This window comes from Sylvia atricapilla, chromosome 3 (genome assembly GCF_009819655.1).
Source record: "Sylvia atricapilla isolate bSylAtr1 chromosome 3, bSylAtr1.pri, whole genome shotgun sequence".
In the NCBI taxonomy this organism is placed as follows: Eukaryota; Metazoa; Chordata; class Aves; order Passeriformes; family Sylviidae; genus Sylvia; species Sylvia atricapilla.
The window spans coordinates 103,160,090-103,172,669 of record NC_089142.1 but is presented as its reverse complement, the minus strand read 5'-3'; positions in this window follow the sequence as shown (position 1 = coordinate 103,172,669).

The following is a 12,580-nucleotide window of genomic DNA, read 5'->3' as shown; positions in this document are numbered from 1 at the left end:
TCTCATAGGGGAAGTCTGAGACAGAGTTAAGACTAGAATCTAAACCATCTGATGCCCAGTCCTGTGCCTTAACCACAACACTGATATTTTTAATACTGTGAGCTTGAATATTCACATGTTAAAAGAATAAATGCAGTTTTCAAAACTCATCCACAGCACAGGCAAAATAGTGTTTTGATGCAATTTGCTGAATTCTGGTAGCTGAAGTCAATTTGCATCTCCAATTTTCAAAGAAAGTGGTCCCAAATAAATTTATCCTTTAGTGTGATGAAGTTAAGCCTCATGCAGGTAAATATTACTTTTAATTAATTGATTAATGGGTTTTTTTGGGGGAGGTTTTACCATTCTTTATCTGTTTTCTGCACTTTTAAAATCAGTTCTTACCAAATACTTCTACATGGGAGTATCTGTGCTTGCTGTAAAATACTGTAGATATTAGAAGATAGAAAGCAGTGAGGTTTTCCATTTTTTCCTATGAAGGCTGAGTGAGTGAGCTGGGCTTGTTCAGCCTGGAGAAGAGAAAGTTCTGGGGAGACTTTATTTTCAATATTAGGAGGGAGCTTTATAAGAAAAGTGACAGAAGACTTTTTACCAAGTGACACAACAAAGGTAAATGGTTTTAAACAGAGAGGGAAGGTTTAGATTGGACATAAGAAAGATATTTTTTATGAGAAAGGTGACTAGACAGTGGCTAGCTTAAAATAAGGAAAATCTCTCTTCTCTTGTCACGCTCAATATCACAAACTTTCAGCTAGCAACTCTGTAGAGATTATTTGCCCTGAATTTCAAATTTAATAAGACAAACAAGAAGGAAAGGAAATACTTGTTGGGGGAGGGTGTTTGGTTTGGGTTTTTTGTATTTCTGTATTTTGTAAATATTGTATGTTCTCAAAACTTGTATGAGAGTTTTTATGCTTCTTGATTAGGGAGATATTGATGTCTCAGACCAGACAGTAAGAGAGGATCGTGCATTTACTTGGATTCCAGTAGCCAGGCACATGAAGAGAAAGTCTCTGATGCAAATAAAAGATGGTGAGGTTGTCACCTAATTGATTAGAAGCAATGAGCTGTCAGACTGTGGCCTCTAATTTCTCAGCTTTGGCAGTTTTGATGCCACTTGTACTTTAAATTAGTGCTAATACTTGGGGGAAAAAATGCAGCCTTTCTCTCTTTAATCTTTCTCTCTTTAATCAACAGTTTATAAATGCAGTAGCACTTTCCAGATGCCAGTAATGTATTTATAGCTGGCAATTGATTAATGTGCATAATAAGATGGATAGGCCTGTCAGCTGAGATGCAGAACAATGACACACAGCATAGAGAAGGAAATAATCTTATTTTAATTGATTTCATTAGGTCTCATAGCTTTGGATATCCATGGAAATCAATAGCTGCTCAGAGATGGACACGACATACTGCATGGCTGCTCTAGTTCTAGTAACTTATGTAAATAATCGTTTCTGATTATTTTCGAGGAAACATCCGTTCTAGGCAGAACTAGCTTTACAATCAAAGCCGGCGTTGGGAGGAGCACCCTGATCAGGGAACTACTGATTTAAGAGAGGAGATTTAAGACAGGAGGTGGCAGTCTTGAGTAGTAACTCGCTGCTGTCTCTGCTTAGTTAAGCTCAGCTCCAAATGGAGTCAGAGCTGGGCACAAATAACTCAGCATCTCGTTTTCTTAAACATCACAACGACAAGCAGCCTGGATAGTGAAGATGGCAACAACTGGCTTTGTCCTTTTTGCCTGATAATTAAAAAAATGTATTTAAATTGTGTATTACTTTTAATGTGAAACTGTATGAGTTTTCCTAGATTTTTTTAACATTTGGCTCAGAAGTTGTGGCAGGAAAGACTGCAGCACACTGCAGAGGCAGGATTTAATCTGTGTCATTCTCCTCTGGGTCCGTTTCTTCTAACTAGGAAAATCACGTTGCAGACAAGAATAACTAATAAAATATGGAGTTGATTTATTCAAATAAAAATCGTGCCTAATTCTGGTCTCCTTTTTGGTATCCTGGAATTTTGGGTGATTCTTCATCCCTTAACTGTGATGTACAAGCAGGTCATGACGTGCTCCTATCTCCCTCATGAACTACCACATAGTAATGGCAAGATAACCTACTTTTATTAGCAATATCACTGAAATTTTCTAATCCATAAATCAGCAGAAAACCTTGCAACTACACAGTCTCAGCAGAGAGGAACTTGATGACATCATTGTTTTTCCCCTGTGAAAATGCTTAGTTGGAAAAAGACAAAAAAAGATTAAATGAATCAGAGTGGCTCCATGCAACCTCCCACTTCTAATCTTTTTGAAGAATGTGAACAGTACCATTCACTGGTAAAAAATGTAACCAAGAGAGTTCTGCAGCATTGTGCATTTCCTCTGGATATTCATAGTAGGAATTATACTTGTGAATTTTATTATTGTAAATTTTGTGTACGTATTGATTGATTTTTTTTTCCCTACAGCTTCAAGTTTTAAAAATATGTATTTTGGGCCAAATTTCAACTTACAATTTTTTCCTTCAGATGCATGCGAAAAGTCTTCATTTGAAAGTTTGCTAAGCAACAAATCCTTCAAATAGAACAGGTTGCAACTCTGTTCTGTCTGGAAAGTACACAGTCATGTAAGTCTTGATCCATAACAGAACTAATTTTCTGAGCTTGTTTTTTTTTTTTTTTTTTTTTTTTTTTTTTTTTTTTTTTTTTGTCATAGTCTGTAGGCAAAAAATAACCTTTTCCTCTTTTTCCCCTGTGGCTTGAATCCTGCAGTTAACCTGTGCATGCACAGATCTGTCTGCTGCACACACAGCAGTTTGCCGGGATGGATCTGAAGGAGAGACCACATTTTCTATAACAGTCTGGTCCTGTTAGGCACAGTAGACATTGTCAGGGAACCTTTAATCTTTTTATTAAGCAAATATTTCCTTAAGTTTGCATTAGCAGCTGCCCAGCCATGGCTTCCACACAATCCTTTAATAACCGGCAGGGTGTGGTGATTTCCTCAGAGGCTTCTCCTCCATCTGACTACCAAAAGTAATTTATTCCTCAGTTAACATCATCACTTACTTGTTTTATTTCTTCACTTCCTTTGTCTGTCATAGGCAGGCAGATCAGGGAGTTAACAGCTGCCTTTTTAGTGCAAAAAGTGGGTGGAGGATGATTCTTTGAGCAGGATTCCCTAAAGAAATAATTCCATGCTCTCGTTCTCTGCCTGTTCCAGCACTGAATATGCAACACTAATGATATGGAACCCCACTGGCCATTTCACTCCATGTGGAAGAAGAACTTCCAGCTTCCAATCTTCCGGCTTCCTAGCAATTTTATGGAAGTGGATGGCTGGGGGGGAAGAACTAGTATTAAGGTACTTGTTAATTTAGAAGATATGCAAGTTTTGAACACCAAAATACCAAAAAAATTGAGATTTATTTGGAGCCAAGATGAGCGCTACCCTTTTTGTGAGGCTTTGGTTTTTGAAAAGGCTTTTGGTTTTTGAAACTGTGAAAGAATGTGCAAAACTTGTGCAAGTATGATCAGTACTGATCACTACTTTTAGGTTGAAGGCTGAGTCATAACAGTTGTTCTGTGCATTAATTTAATTTTCACTCCTTCACCACATTTATAGGATTGGAAAATGTGCCAAAAAGCATTTTGTTCTAGGAGGAAGAGCAATAAACTTGGGCCTCATAATGTCTGCATTGCTGGAGAAATATGGTTTTCTCTTTTTTTGGGTAGGTAGTTTTGGAGTCTTAAGGGCTCACTTTGTGATTGTTACTTTCTTGGAACAACAGTAGCTGTAGCCTTGGCTGGAAAAGGTATGTGGAAAAGGTATTTGAAGAACTATTTAGTGGTTTGGGGCACTAAGGAGATCTATTCTGAGAGCAGGGTTGGACTATGGATGGCATGAACAGATGTTTAGGGAACCTTAGCCCTGTGGGTGGTAGAAAAGTCTAAGAGAAATAAGCAAGAAGTCCATGAGTAATGAAATCATTGAAGCCTGGTTTCCAATGGATTTGTGCTTCACGCAAGTTCTCCTTCTGGCCTGTATGGTTCTTGTCTTAGATGGATTGTCTGATGCCTGGTAAGAATGAGGCTTTTGCTACACTCTTTTCCATGGCTGGAGACTCCATCTGGATCTCCTCTTTTTCCCAGCTGGCTGCCTGCTTTCACTAAACTTTGTGTCTTCAAACCTGTGATTCATTTTCAAATTTAGTTTAAAATCAGCACTGGATTCAAAAGTTACTCTAAGAGGAAGTGAAGACAGCAGAATAGGCACTCACATACAAAATATGATGACAAAGGCCTTTTTTTCCTTAGGGAATCAGAACAGTTGGAGAAGGCACTTCCTTCATATTTGGTGATTTCCAGCACTGGCAAGGTTACCTCACTGGGACATAGAAAGGGCAAATGGAAGCAGCTTTTCAAAATTAAGCCTGCTTTCATCTTTCAGCCCTCTTTTATAGAGAACTGAGAGACCAGTTTACAATATTGTTCTCCTGTGGGACTTTGTTGGCATTTATTTGGAACTTGGTTATTCACTAGGTGAAAATGTGCTAGAATTCCAGGAGATGGTCTGTATCTATATGTAGATTGCATTTTTTTAAGTGTATCTTACGTTGGTATTACTGATATGAATAATTTTGCTTAACCTGATAGTCATTCCAAAATTACATATATTTGTCTAGTGGGGATGAATGAGCACACAAAATCCAGTAGCAGGTGCACAAAGCAATCTGCCTGAACATGTAGGTCAAGTTTAATTTTGTGAGGCAGAACAATTTTCTATAGTTCTTATCAACATCTTCATCTTTGATCTTCATCTCTGTAGGCAAGAGCTCCATTGTTTTGCTGGTGCTATGGTTGACTTGAAAAATAATCCTCCTTTGACTCTTGGAGAACATGTAGCTGAAATACCTGGTAGTGGCAAACTATGCTTTTTTGTCCCAGGGAAAAAACCACAAAAGCTTAAATGGAAAATGAAAGAGGAACCTATCAGAAGAGCTGTTCAGAACAAACAGCAGTGTGCGTGTCCTCTCTGTCTCTGAAAATTGCATTTAGCTCCAGGCATGAGCTTGAATAACCTACCTCATGTTTACTAACACCAGCTAAAACATTTATTCTGCACAGAGAATCTACACCTTTTTATTCTATCCAGGGAATGTATACCTTTTATCAGCCTTGGTGGGAAAGAAAGGTGGGTTTCATGTAGATTATGTCATTGCCTGTAAAAAAAGATACATCTTAACTGCAGTAAACAAAAGGGCTTTATCTAGGTGTTTAGCCAAGTGCAAACGTTTTTCCACCAAATAGAAAATATCTGTTGACATAACTAGGATGGAAAAATCTGTATAGATAGGTGTGATGAAAAAACCTTCTTTGCCTCACTGAAATTCTCAGTAAAAATGTACCCTTCAGGAGGGCTTGTAGCAGAGTAATATTTCAATTAAACGAGTTGGAACTTATGGTTCTAGAAAGTAATAAACTTCTACAAGAACTATATGTACAGTACACCCTAGGATGTGTTGTCTAACAGCACAGCTCCTATCCAGGGATAAATCCTTCTTAAATCTGAGGAAGTTAATTCCTATTCCTCATTTTTATTTTATGTATGTATTGGGAATAAGAGCTGTCTTCCAGTACAAGGCCTCCTTTACATATCATGAAGCTAAAGTGCCTTCTTTCTGTTAATACCAACAATTTATCTACTATTACTACTACTACCTGAATCTAAAAGAGTAGATTGAGGTGATCTTTGTACTTATCAGGCTATGCAAATAAACTGGTTGTTTTGCTTCTGTGAAGGGAAAGGGTTTGTTTGTGCATCCTTGGGAGCAGACAAGGGTATGTCTTCCTGGCTGCAGGAGGAACAAATGGATGTGGAATTTGGAGGCTGGGAGACTGCTTCTGAGAAGAGTTACTACATGTTCATCCTATTCTGGATAGCCTTTCTTTGAGATTGTATATTGGAAGTGTCTGTATCATGGAAAACAAGCTTTAACCACCAACGCTGTGTGGAGTGTGACACCAGGGCCTGGGAGCAGCTGTGGTCTTCCTCTTAACATGCTCAGAGTAAGTCACAGCACCTCAGGTCACATTTTCCAGTGCTATTTTCAACGTTCCTTGGGTAGTATTTTGAATATTATCAGCTTAAAAATTAACTGTTGCCTAAGAATATTTCACTGATTTCACTAGTGAATATCTAAGAAAATCTGAAGGCTGCAGGGCAGTCTTTCATTTAATTTCTTTTTTCTTTCCTCCTCGCCCCATTTTTTTTCCCCTTTGAAGGTAGCACATCCTTGAATATAGAGATTTTTGCTCTCTGATCTCATGCCCTCAATTATGACATCATCACTCCAGACCAATTTCTGGTAGTCATTTAGCTGTACCTCTGCTAAATGGCGTTATGTAAGTTAACTGTAGGGATAGTAAAGTTAACAAAAAGCACGTAGTTTAACTTCTAGGACTCAGGCTAAAACTTTAGTGCCGAAGCATGGAAACTCTGGGGTTTTCCTAATGAAAATGAACAGACTGAATTATTTAGACAATAAAGATGAAGTCTCACGATGGTATTATACACAGCTTTGCTTTTCTTATTACGCAGATTCACTTTTCTTATTGAAGAGAACAGAAGTAATTGAGAAAGTAAAATGAACCACTCTCTAAAGGCCAGCCAGCTTCTCTCACCAAATGGTCAGTAGGCAATAAAGAGAAACAGGTAATTCAGAAGATAATTGGTTCTCTCCATCTTTGATACCCATTTCAGGAGAGAGGGACTTGTCCTTCAGAAGAAGGAAGGGGTGCAGTTTTGGATGTGCAGCCATCACTGCTTAGCTTTCAAATTAACACTAATAACCTTATCCAACCTGTTTTTGTGACTGGAACCCAATGAAAATGCAGTCAATATTTGCAAATGCAAAGCTCTGCACCAGTGTAAGTCTTTCTACTATATTTCACCCTGCTCCACAGAGCAGCAAAGGAGATTTTTTATTTACCCACTAAGAACAAAGTGCTGATTTGGCTCTGTGCTTCTTGGAAACTGTCTTTGCTCGGCTATTTCCTGTTATTTTCTCAAGTTTTGTGTTTCAGCAGAGAACGGGGACCCACTCAAAATCTCTTTCTGTTTGCGGCAGTGTGAGGTGATCCCTTGAACAGATGCAGATGGGTGCTATTTGCAGGTGAAAAGGGAATGAAGAGCAAAAAGCACGGCAGAAAGTTTTCTCCTTTCAGTTGCGAGGCTTTGATGCCGGGCTGCCAGCGCGAAGAGCGCTGACCTCGCTTGACACGTTCAGTAGACGCTGCTAAATCTCATTTCCTCAGACTTTTAGCATTTTTCGTGACTCTTCCTCCTTTCATACCGAGACACAAGCCATGAGCTGGGTCATGCTCACTCTGGCAGCGCCTGTGACACCTCCCCCATGTAGGTGGCCTTATTTCAAACCTTTTTTGGATGCCAAGTTGAGTGAAGTGCTTCCAGAATCATCCTGCGGACGACCCGGCAGGAACTGAATGATTGTCCATAAAACCATTTGCACTTTCTGTTTTGTGCCCTTAACAGATCAGTGGTTGGGAAATTTGTTCACAAGCCATCTGCACCTCCTAGCCTTGCCGTGCAGGAATAGGTCATTTCCTTGCCAAACATGACTGGCTTCTGCTATCAGCGGGAAATTGGCAGCTCTTATATGAAAACAGTGGATTTCAGTTTCCTCTTTTCGATTTTCACTGAGATAGGATAGGAGTTGTTATTGTTGTGGTCTCAGTGCTCTGTCCAAGTTCTGTTCCCCACATAACTGCTTTTTCAGTCATTCAAAACCACTTTGTCAATAATACACAGCATCATATCTTCTACTGTGTATGAGATTGTCATGAGATCTTTTTTTTCCCCAATATCACAGGCTTCCTTCTAAACAGAACTGCACAACCTACAGTGAAAACATGTCCTTCTTCTTTTGTCTCTTGGTCTTTCTTCCTCATTTCTGTGAAAGAATAAGAGAGTGCAGAATAAAGTGTCTATCTGGTGCTGGTGATAGGGCTTAAGAAACAACATCATGGAACCGAAGTGTGCTTTTCTTCCTGTTTCTTTGTCATATCAAAGCATTGATGTCAAGTGTCACTCACAGTGTTTTCAGTTTTCTTCTCAAATGGCAGAAAGCCATTGCAATGACTTCTTTATATGGGATGTTTAAACCAGCAGATACAGAATCAGTGATGCTGGGCAGAATGCAGGCAGCTGCCTCATCTCCAGCCTCAAGTATCACCTTTGCAGAGAGCTGCAAAGGAGTTTTGTTGCTGACACAGTAAGATGGTGAATTTTGTTTCCACTCTAAACAGCATAAAGCAGCTGGATTGGCTTGACAAGTGATTCAAAGGTTTGCTGTCCTTTAAAATTAGGGTAAATTTTGTGTGCCATGTGTCTTTTTCCTCCTGTCACTTACTGGAGATGGAGATAGAACTGTGCTTTTGTCTGTGCTTTCATGCAGCATTATGAATGAAACAGGTAATCCTATTTGTCTTAAAATCAAGGCAAAGATCTCTTGTGTGCTGTCCATCTGTTCCAGACACCAACAGCATGCTCATCACCATGGCATTGGAACAGCCTGGTACACAAATAGCAATCAGCAGTTATTAACATAATATTGTTACTTGGTCCATACAGCTAATATTGGCAGAGATACAAGCCATCACTCACTGTGGGACAGTTTCTCGGGAGATGTACTTTGTTCTGTCAGAACATGACAATATTCTGTAATATTCTGTATAAACGTCAGTAAAAGGATGCTTTTTTCTTTTTCTTTTTCTTTTTTTTTGTTTTGTTTTGTTTTGATTTGTTTTGTTTTGTTTTGTTCATGCAAGCAGCAAAAATTGCCAGTCTAATGTATCGAAATTTTGTCTTTACATCCAGGAATTTACAATCCATTGTTATCTGGTTGTAGAGCAGCATTTTTAGAAAACAAAAGGGCTTTTTTTTTTTTTAATATGTATTCGATCAAATCAAACCACTTAAAGTTCCCATTTCCTTCTTTTCTTCCCCAGCTGCTGATAATAAACTGATACAGGAGTGGCATTTTTCGTATGCAGAACTCCATTTATCTCAAACTGGACCTAGACAAGTTCAGGTCTATTCAACAGGTGATCTGTAGTGCTGAAGGAGTGGCACATCATTGCAGCCCACCAGGAAACTCCAAGTCTCCCAAAACATCGTGAACACCCACAAAATTGGGATGTTCCTGATTTGTCCTTACTCCCTTTCATTTATACATCTTCAAAAACCCAACTTCAAATGCCCCCTTTTTGTTTGGTCAAAACAAAATCTAATTATTTTCATCTAATGCAAGGACTTTTTTCAGAGTTGAACAGATACACCTTTAAAATCCCTGGTATTCAAATTTCTGGTGAAAAGGAGTATATTCCTCTGAAGTGGCATATTTGTGCAAATCCAGTTAAATTAACAGTCCATCTATACATAGTTTTTCTTTGTTTCTTAATCAGAATAAATTTTTGGGAGACCTATTTACCTATTTTGTAAGCTTGTCTACAGAGACTTATATCACAGCAAGATGGAGCCTTTTCATCCTTCAGCTTCAGAGTTGCAGTGTTGCAACCATGAAATAAAAGTGAAACCAAGTTCCTGAGTTTTATACACACCAACTTTTGCTCTCTCTAGAAGGCAAACTGCTGCCAAATGAAAATTTCTGAAAGCATTATAGTGCCCAAGCAAATGCTGCTCTAATGAGAGGGAACACCTTTATCTGAGCTGGTTGTGATGATGTCAGTAGGGATGAGCAGATTGTGTCAGCAATTAATACTCTTTCAGGGAACATGAAACTAAAAATGGTCATGATATTGGTTCAGTCTCCATTTTTATATCAATAGCTTCTTTTTAAAAAGAAAAGTTAACTACAATAACTAACTACTATTAATAATTAACTATTAACTATCACAATAAACGAATTAAAAATGTAAATGGATTCTTAAGGATGTTGTTGCCAAATGGAGCCACCCATTTGTTTGGAAAGGCCAATAGGATCTTGTTATTTAAAAAAGAGGATCATTTCCTGCAGGCCAGCTCTGTCTGAAACACTTTTTGTGTTTAAAATTAATAAAATCAATAAAAAGTAATAAAAACTAGCCTTTGGCACAGCTAAGGGAAGGAATCTAAAGTACTGAATGATTTTCATACATGTCTATATGCAATGAAGGGCAGAGGGCAGCATTTTTATCCTGCCATTCCCTGTTATCACTCTGTTATTAAGCAAGTGGTGGGTATTAACATCAACTTTACTCAAGCATTTAATAGACATTACTTACTAGGCAAAGTGCATGTGCCCCATGTTAGTATTTCTTTCAGGGCCTGTCTCTGGCTGGATACATGCCAGATTGTCCTTTGGGATATAGCCCACAGAGCAGGAGAAATGGGTTTGAACTTGGCAAAATGGCAATAAGCATAAACTTACAGTTGGAACTTTCCTGGAATATTCTCTCCTGTCTTATTATCCTAGGCCAGTATCTGGGGGTTCTCTGCAGCCAAATGCTTTGGAGCAATGTTATGGGGAGGAATGAGTAATTTCTGACTCAGTTTAGTGGGTTTATCATGACTGAAAAAGCTACAGCTGGACTAAATGCCATGTCCACAGCTTCTTTCATGCAGCTCTTTTTGTCATGTACAGTGACTGCCCACCAAAAGAAAATGAAGATGCATTGCTTCAGCTTTTATTAGAAGGATCTGTGGCAGGTGGTGTTGTATGCCTGAATACAAAACGTTTCCAGGGGCTGTTAGCTCTCTCTGCTCCTGTGCCTGCAGTGAACATTGCAACAGTACATGTTGCCACTGCACAGTCTCCCCTTGTCCTCTTCCTTGGAGATAGGCTGCATCCTCCTCAGTAATCCGTGAGATTTATGACTTACAGCAGAAAATGTAACCACTAAAACAAGGCAGATGGTTGGTCTGCACAATTCTGAATGACTTGGTCCAAGTCAAAGCAGGATTTGGGGGAGAATGTGTCACAGTTTTGTAGAACTGGGTGCCTTTCAAAACAGCTGCTCCGAGTGGGGTGCTCATTCAGTTCACCAAGTGTTACACTGGGCACACTCTAGAAAAGATCAGACCCTGCTTTGAATTAACGAGGAGGGCTGGCATCTCTGATACTGTTAATTATGTGTTGGTGGAAAGCACAGTAGCCCATTGTTCTTTCTGAACTAGAGTATTAGGAAAAAAAAAAAAGGCAGAAAAAAGTCATCACTGCAGAAGCTGTCACCCTTGTTCCCTTGTGTGCTCTCTCTCTCTTCTATGGGGAGGTCTCATGGATACCAAAGAGGAAAGCAAATGTAATTGTAATTGTCCTGATTATTTTTTTTTTCCCTTCAAATCCCATCTCACTCAATAATCCTCTGTGGCTTTCTGCCCCACACGATGTTTTGATGCTCTCTGTTTAAGTCTGATGTTGCTATGTCTTTTGAACCACACATTTTAGCAGATTTTGTATTTGGACATAAAAGCCCTAATGTGGAATGGATATTATGTGGGGCAATATTGTGTTAGAAAACAGGCAGATTTAAATAGTTTATCTCAGTTACTCAAACTGTCACCCTTTTTTTTGCAGGGTATAAAAGGAATCTCTTTAGTTAATGAATATAGGCAATGCATGCAGTGTGTAGGGAGTGACTGCATTTAACTATGAATTACTTGATCCCTGAAAAGCTTTATTTCTTAAGGTAAAAGGAACAAATAATTTCAGTACCTTATATCAAATAATATTATTTGTAATCATTTTTCACAATAGCAAATGGACTGTAAATAGGTAATGGTGAATGTATAGCTCCTGAAATTATATCTGTTCTGTCTCCTTTTGCTTGCTTTCAGGAAGAAACTGGAGAGCTGCTTCCTCAGTGCCAATCCTGTGGTTGGTCTCATGGAAAGGATCCTATTGATGAATTACTGCAGCTACCCTCTCAGCCATGGAGAATACCTCATACCGAAAAATCCATAGGTGACTAATAGGTGTGGTAAGCAGCCTGTGAGATTTGGGAGAAACATTCTGATATACCTGGAAGTCAACCTAGATCTAAATTGCCTGCCACTGTGGATATTTTAGTCTTAATTCATGCTTTTCCACCACATTTCAGAACACGTCTTTTTATCTGAACAGCTTTGCTTTCTTGTTTGTTTGTTTTTTTATGTTTGTCAGTCATTACACGAGGCTATTTAGAATCAATTTAGCACCCTTCCATGTGTTGAGTGCTTGTGGTGAGTGATGATTGCAGGATTAGCTTGCTAGTAATTAAATGTTGCTGCCTCTTAGCTTGAGAATGAAACATCTCTATGGAATTTAAGAGTTTCTTGCTTTATTTAGGTTGGGCATGTCTAAATAGTATGGTCAAGTCAGTGCAGGCACAGTGCAATGATAAAAAAAATAAATTAAAAAAAGCAAAAAGAAGCAGGAGGAGGAGTAGAGAGAGAGGAAGAAGAGAAAAAGAAATTGAGAGAGGGAAAACAAATTCAAACAATCATTAAAACTTTGAATTGTATAGTTAATTTTCCACACTTTGCTGACTCTTGGGTGTAATTTCCTAATTTTGG